The sequence below is a fragment of the Triticum dicoccoides genome, chromosome 6B (assembly GCF_002162155.2).
Source record: "Triticum dicoccoides isolate Atlit2015 ecotype Zavitan chromosome 6B, WEW_v2.0, whole genome shotgun sequence".
Taxonomy (NCBI): domain Eukaryota; kingdom Viridiplantae; phylum Streptophyta; class Magnoliopsida; order Poales; family Poaceae; genus Triticum; species Triticum dicoccoides.
The window spans coordinates 674520933-674527283 of record NC_041391.1 but is presented as its reverse complement, the minus strand read 5'-3'; the positions used below and the strand labels follow the sequence as shown (position 1 = coordinate 674527283).

Sequence of the window (6351 nt, the reverse complement as noted above, 5' to 3'; positions counted from 1 at the left end):
CATTAAAGAGTTTACTCCGTCAAGACGGAGAACCAGAGCCGGCATCGAGCTATACTCACGGCGTGCCGCCGGTAGATGCAGGAGGACGAAGATTTCGGCACCCCTAAAGCTTTGAGTGTTTTTTTTTTGTATGTGTGCGTTCGTAAGTTCCTGTGAAGCTTAATATACCGTATATACGGATTAGGGCTTTTCGAAAGAAAAAAAAAAGTGCTCCACTTGGGATTAAAGTGAAAAATGAACTACCCCGCAGGTTACCGGTTTCCACGGTTTGTTTTTGAATGTCGCTGTCCACTCGAGACAGAGCCGCGCGCGAGCCAGACGCCAGGAGCCAAGGCGCCGCTCCTTCTCGACGGGAATCGCCGGCGACGGCCCGCCCCGATCTGCACCTGGCCAGCGCAGCACAGGCACAGCGGCTGGCCTACCGCTTCCCGGTGTCCCTCGTGCGGAAGATCGCAAGGAGCGACTTAGCGCGGCTGGTTCGGCTTAACCAGCTGGATTCGCGTGCGTAGCACCTGCATTCGCGCGCTCGAGCAGCTGCTTCCGTTCGAGTCGCCCCACGCTCGAGAATCCTCTCCAACTAAAATGGCGCCAGCCTCTAATCCTAGCGTACGCATCTACTCCGACGGCACGCACGATGGCGCCCTGCAGGTGTTCGGTGAATTGCCCCACTGGGAAGATTGCGCCGCTGGCGTCGGATAAGCCAGGCTCCGGATTCAGGGTATGTTCCCTCTTGGTCAGTGATTATCATTTATTAGGATTGGACAATACTTCAGGCTGGAAAAATAGGATCGGAAAGAATCACCTATCATGCATAATCAGTGGATTAACAAATACTTCAGGCTGTACCTAGTGACATTGTATGTTTCAGTAGTAACAAATGCTTCAGTTTCCTAAATATGCACTTCAGATTCAAGTTCTTATGAGACAGAGCGTACAAATAGGATCGGGAAGAATCACCTATCATTCATAATCACTTGATTAAGATACACACACCTGCCTAGTGAGTGGACAAACAATGCTGGCATGCTCCAATTGGGAAGCAGGTTTATCCAACTACATCAACTAGACTAGGAATCTAAAAGCAGGGACAGCTAGCTAGAGCATACCACCGAGCGCACCAATAGCAAATCACACTCGAGGATTTTCTTGGCTGCTCTCAAGCCTCTCATGGAGAGGACGACGGCGATGGCAACGATCAGACCATATTGACAGCGTCATATGGATTGCAAAGTAGCCCAGAACGGCAAGTATGAGCATGCTGACATACACAGACGTCTTCCAACCCCTGCTGGATCCGGCTGCATATGCCACTAGGAGAGCGACCAAATCCAGCAGGATCGTCCAGTTCATCACCCTCAACGACCATTTCTCCCATTCTTCTTTCTTCCTGTTTGGCAGCCAGTGCGGCAGTAACATCATGATGACAACAATGGAAGCCACGAAGGAAAAGGAGTTGCTGTAGAAGAAGACAAGGTACCGAGGCCTCCTGATATCATGCATCACCGGATCGCCTGCCTCATATCCATTGCCACTGCTCTGCCATGCTCCGCCGGGCGGTTCCAGGCCGGCCTGGTAGGCAACGCTTGCCACCAAGATTCCTAGCAGCATCAGGTACTTGCGCCCTCGCGTGCTTCTTCCTTTCTTCCTCCTTGTTCCTTTCTTCTTCTTCCTCCTGTTCATGGGATATGGATGACGCGGCAGCTGCTGAATTGTCACTATTGTTTTGCTCCCTCAGCGCAAATACTAGCAGCAGTCCAGCTGCAACGAAGAGGACCACACCGACCAACACAAAGATGTAGATGGATGTCTTGAGGTGTTGGGTGCTTCCAGCGGCGTAGGCCACCATCAAACAAAACAAGCCCACGGCCGTACAAACAGATAGCGCATTGCTTCGTATGGCTGGCCTGTATAGATTGGGGTTCACCAGGAGGAGGATGAGGGAGATGGAAAGCATGAAGCTCACCGAATTGCAGTAGAAGAATGCCTTGTAGCGACGTGGGAAGTTGTACAAGAGGACCGGGTCGCCAGCCTGGTGTCCGAGGTTGTCATCCTGGAGCAGGAAGCCACCAGGAGGGGTGAGGCCGGCTTGGTAGGTAATGGTCGCAGCCAAGATCGCGAAGAGGAGCAACCATTTGCGCCTCTTCTCCAGCAACTGATTTGCCTGGTTGTCGTGGTTTTTGTCCTCATGATCCAGCGTGAAGAAGATAACATGGATCACCACATAGACCAGGACGAGGCCTGCCAAAGCCATGACGTAAATGGAGCTGTTCACGTCCCGGCAGCTCCCGGCGGCATATGCACCGATGAGGCCAAAGAGGTCAAGTATCATGGCTGCCTCCAGCACGTGGTGCTTGACCAGAATTTCCGTCTGGACTAGGACAATGGCCACCAAGGAGGCCACAAAGGCAACCGAGTTGCAGTAGAAGAAGGCCTTGTATCGGCTAGCATTGGTTGTGAGAAGGATGGGGTCACCGGCCATGTGCCCGTTGGTGTTGTCCTGCCAAAGTCCTCCCGGTGGCTTCAACCCCGCTGTGTAGGTGATGGCGGCGGCAAGAGTGGCAAGCAGTAGAACAAGAGAGCGAGCCTTGTCCAGAACCTCCTTGCCACTGCACTGTATTGTACTGCAGAGAAGAAGAAACATAGTTCAGTTCAGTTTGCAGAGAATGGAAGAAACAGTGTAGCTACGAACAGATGAAACACGGTTCAGTTTGCACAGTTGCAGACAGAGGAAAGGAAGATGTATGTGCTCCTTACCTGACATTAGCATCAGTCTGCTGAATTTCTTCAGTTTGTTGCGCTGAAGCGTAGATACCATAGAGTAGGATGATGTGTGCTATTGCTAGAACGGCACCGACCAAGCTGGCCACGTAGGCGGTGGTATCAATCTCCCTGCAGCTGCCGGCGATGTATGCGCCGACTAGGCCGACCAGGGCGACCACGATGCACCCACAGAGCATGCGAGACCGAGCCGTCTTCTTCTTGCGGAGCTTCTTGCCGTCGATGATAAGCAGCATGGTGATGAGAAGGGACACCACGAATGCTGTGGTGTTGCAGAGCAAGAACACCGTCAGGCGTGGGTTGTGCTGGTACTTGAGGATGGCGTCGCCTGGGCGGTGGCTGCCCCCGGTGCTGTCCCAGAACCCGCCCGGCGTGCTCAGCCCGGCGACGTACGTGATGCTCACCGCGAATGTAGCCAGAAGCATCAGGACCTTGCGGAGCCGTTCTTCGGCTTTCAGCTTCTTCAGGGCCTTGCGGTCGCGGAACCGTTCGTCGACAGTGGCCGGGTCAGAGCCGAGGATGGGGGCCGGAATCGTGTTGGTGCTAGAGTCGGGATTGGGAGCGGGCATGATGTCGTCGGAGCCGGTGTTGTCGTTGGAGACGGGCATCCCGCCATCGCAGCTGGCGACAGGGCCGGAACTCATGCCGTAGTCAGGATTGGGAATGGGCGTCGTGCCACCGGAGTCGGAGCCCATGTTGACGGGCATCCCGTCTACGGAGCTGGCGACGGGGGCAGGAATCATGCCGGCACTGGAATCGGAGTTCTTGTCCCAGCAGTCCATTAACTTGAGAACGAGGATGTAGAGGAAGACGATGGCCACAAGTACCGCGAAGTAGAAGATCGAAATCCTGTCGCGGCAGGTACCGGCGCCGTACGCACCCATGAGGCTGAGCAGGTCCAGCACCATGACTAGCCGCAGGGGCACGACAACCCATTGGCTGTCCTTCCCCTTCTTGTCGTGCCGGATTGCGAGGATGAGGATGAGGACAATGACCACGAGCGACGCGGCGAAGGCGGCGGCGTTGCAGTAGAGGAAGGCGAGGTAGCGGTGGTAGTGGGTGTAGCGGATGATGGGGTCGCCGGCAGGTTGGCCATCGTGGGCGGCCTGCCAGATGCCTCCCGGCGGGCTGAACCCCTCGGTGTAAGTGACGGTCACCACCAGGGTGGCCAGCAGCAGGAGGTACTTCCGCAGGCTGTACTCCCATGGCTGCACGGGCGGCTTTGCCGGCTGCACCTGCGCCATTGCCGGCTGCAGAGATGCTGCCTCTGGCTGGCCTGGCTGATCCATTGGCACTGCCGGGAGTGCCGGCTGCAGCTCCACGGCAGGGACATCACACTCCATTCTCTCACTCAACAGCTGCTGTGGTTCCGTTAGTTATTGTGATGCAGAATGACGAAGGGAGCTATAAAACGACCTGACTTGGGCGTCGTCGGGACGAAACTGCTTAGCCTATTCCCCACATGCCTCAGGGTCCTCGTAGAAACGGAAGCAACTAGGTCTTCTCCGATCAAATAAACTTAGCATTTTTTTTTTTGATGTCTTTGTGTAGATTTTCGTTGGCAGATGTTTTCCGACCTGGTCATGCTTCTCTTTAATTTTACTAATACAGCTTTCCTGGGTGTCAGCATTTTTTTGGGGGCACCTGCATATTTGCTAGATATTTTCTTGTTACTTGGATCTCATAGTTCTCACCGTCCAGTGGGTGTAGCACTGTTTTTATTTTTAATATCTTTACGCTGGATTTCGAATAATAACATTTTCTCCGTCTTGTGCAAGTCATTGGTAAGACACTTCCTTTTTTTTAAAGAACACAAACTGCTTTATTGAGATATAAAAAGGCATACAGCTATAGTTGTACATGACGGACTTGCAAGAGAGAAAAATAATACTGTAACTCCTAACGACATTTTCTCCGTCTTGTGCAAGTCATTGAGAATGACAGTGACTTGCTCGACTCACCTGGTTTGAACCAACTTATGAAGTTGTGTGGCAGCCGGCGAGCAACTTCATAGATAGGGAGAGGGAGTATATAAGAATGGAGGGAATGATAATTTCGGAGGGTTTGGATGTAAGAGTTTAGATCCTAGAAGTCCCACCACTTCATTATAAATTATGTTGTTATTCCTAGGCTAGTCAGCGAGATCCAGGAGATGATGAAGGATGATAGGGAGATCTTCGTTACTAAGATTAGTCGTTCTCAGAATAAAGTTAGTCAATAATAGCCTCTCTTCCACAATCAGTACCTGTCCGAGACCAAACGGCATAGAAATACGACACATCCGATGTCCAATCTCTTGACAACTGCATTTTTAAATTCATTTCACTTCTTTATAGGTGCCAAATGGTGCTTGTAGTTCCCTTATTTGGTCTATTTTTGTTCAGGTTTATAAGACCTACATGTATTTTAAGATTGATTTTGACAATCTATTTAAGCAAAAAAATATTGATTATACTCCCTCCGTTCCTTTATATAAGGTGTATTTGTTTTTTGATAAAATTTCAAAATGTAAGGTGCATTTCTTGTAATTCCTCATAATTCCCTTGTTAGCCCTTCAGAAAAAGGAAAGTATCTCTCTCCTGATTGTCTGGATCTCTACTTGTAGAAAAAGAAGGAAAACTATCTCTATGTCGATTGCATATATCTCTTACTTTTCTGGACTAACTGATTTACTTTCCACTAACCAATAAATTTGCCAGGGGTAATTTCGTCCTAACACGTCCATAATTATGTGCCTTGGTCACCGTGACGAAAATAATACACCTTAGATAAAGGAACGGAGGAGTATATCACAAAAAAGTATATTATCAAATTTGTATTTCAGAGAAGTTTTTACATGATTTTTTTTTCTTTTCTTTGGTTTTTCCAGTTGCTCTGGTATTTTGTTTTTCCAGAAAAAATGAGTTTTTAAATATGGACGATTGTTCAAATACATGGACAATTTTTATATAAAAGTGTGAACATTTAAGGAAAAGTGGAAACATTTTTAAAATTGCATAAACACTTTAAAAACTATTTTCGTCTTTTACTTTTAAAAAGTTCACCGTGTATTGGAAAAATATTCATCGTATATTTTGAAAATGTTCATCATAGTTGGGGCAAAAAAGTTCATTCACATATCATAAATGTTTTACTAATAGAAAGGATTAAGGCAAAGAAGGGAAATGACAAAAGAAGAACCGAGGGGAAAGTCAAAAAAAAAGGAAAGAAAAGAAGAAATGGAAAGCATAGACGAAAAGGATAAAACCTTGATTAAAACCAGCAAAATTTTGAAATAACATGAATGAAAAATGTTTGAAGCGCCAGAAAACCGCACCCAGCCAGCGAATGAAACACACGAAATGGGTTTGCCTATATGAACGCCACTCTGTGCGATTACTCGACTACATGACAAGATGAGCATCACATAGGATTTATCGATGACGGGGGCACCACAACAGAAAGGACGGAGGGAGGAGGGCTTGCTATGTGGTAGTCGCGAATATGGTGACTGCATATGCGATAGTGGTTGCGGTCGTGGCAGTCATCGTCTCATCGACAAGGTTCCCCTTGAAGAGGCAGCCAGAGCATCCG

At 49.2% G+C, this 6351-nt stretch overlaps 1 pseudogene; it reads right to left on the bottom strand.

The window, feature by feature from the left end:
• Window positions 1-1128: 1128 nt before the first annotated feature.
• LOC119321463 lies at window positions 1129-4121 on the bottom strand (annotated as a pseudogene).
• Between the last annotated feature and the right edge of the window lie 2230 nt (window positions 4122-6351).